The sequence below is a fragment of the Elephantulus edwardii genome, unplaced genomic scaffold, assembly GCF_000299155.1.
Source record: "Elephantulus edwardii isolate Elephantulus edwardi_28Jun2011 unplaced genomic scaffold, EleEdw1.0 scaffold00018, whole genome shotgun sequence".
In the NCBI taxonomy this organism is placed as follows: domain Eukaryota; kingdom Metazoa; phylum Chordata; class Mammalia; order Macroscelidea; family Macroscelididae; genus Elephantulus; species Elephantulus edwardii.
The window spans coordinates 1,398,081-1,399,426 of NW_006399768.1; the positions used below are offsets into that span (position 1 = coordinate 1,398,081).

General features: G+C 46.4%; 1 pseudogene; it reads right to left on the reverse strand.

Annotated features, from left to right (window-relative positions):
* The window catches only part of LOC102877453, a 1,868-nt pseudogene extending 580 nt beyond the window's left edge, over positions 1–1,288 (reverse strand).
* Between the last annotated feature and the right edge of the window lie 58 nt (positions 1,289–1,346).

Consider the following 1,346-nt stretch of genomic DNA (forward strand, 5'->3'; position numbering starts at 1 on the left):
CCTGGGGATTGGCTTTGGCTAGATTCTCTATTTTAACCCACGCTTCTTCTCGTTCTTTCATTTTTAGCTTCTATTTGAGCTTCTCGGCCTTGAATTGCTGCGTGCAGTCATCAAAGCTTCAGCGTATTGTAGATCAGGCCGTGGATCGTCTTGTTCCAGTGGGTCTTTGAGTTGCGGTACAAGGACGGAAACATGATGGGTAGGATCTTGGCTCCGTTGTTGCTGATCAAGCTCATGATGTACTCGTTCATTATTGCAGTAATACAGCGCCCGCTCTGCCACCTGGAAGTGTGGGCTGGAAACACACTTGGCCAACTGCCTGACCTTGACGATCTCCGAAGGTTCGATCACGTGGAGGATTTCCTCCAGCTCCTTGAGGAACATGACTTCTTTCGGACTGTGCGTCTTTGGCCAGTATTTGAGAAGTGCCATCACCACAGGTTCAGTGAGGGTGCTGTCCTTTTCCAAAAACTGCACGACACAGCACTCCAGCTGAGGGTGGTACACGCTCAGAGACTTCACGTTGTGCAAAGGCAGCAGCAGCACCTTCAGTAAGAAAATCTTGTGCTCTTCTTTCAGAGGTAAGGCAAATCCATTGATTATACTTCCAATATTTCCAGTAATTCTGCTATGCTATTGTGGTGTTCTGTTTCATAAATAAACCTATGAAATATATTATTTGTTTTCTGATGTACGCTCTTAAGCCTAGGAATTTTCCATAGATTCTGTGAAGGGTGGTTTTGAGAAAATCTCTCTCTCTTGGGTCTTCACTGTCAAAGGGCTCTAAAAGCTGCAATACAAACTTCTGGTCAATATATTTCTTCGCTATATTAGGTTGGAAATCTGGAGACTCTAACAATCTTAAGAAAGATTCATAAACTAGCTGTAGATGAGGCCAGGCTCTTTCTAATGTGGGCTTGTCTTTCTTGGTGTCAAATTCTGCTCCCGTGGGATTGGAAGAAGGTGGTAATGTTCGAAAAGTGTTAACTGCAAACATATGGACTACTTCGGGGTAGATTGGCTCCATGATGACGTCCAGGTTGTGGGTGATGTACTCCACTATTTCACTCAACGCGGCTCGTTTCACTTCCTTCCACTTTAGGTCACTGAGCAGGTCAGAAACAAAGTCAAAGAGGACACACCACTGACGTAACTTCTGGATGAAAAACTTCTCTTGATCAGCAGGAGGAACATCTCGGATGTGCAGCAGGGCCACGGGCTGGAAGGGCCCTTTGGAGTTGGCCACGTCCACCACCATCCTGCTGCCGGCCTTGTTACATGTCAACATCTAGACTCTGGCGGCCGGGCGGTGTAATCCTCAACGCAAGAAAGCAGCCTCCATTTTA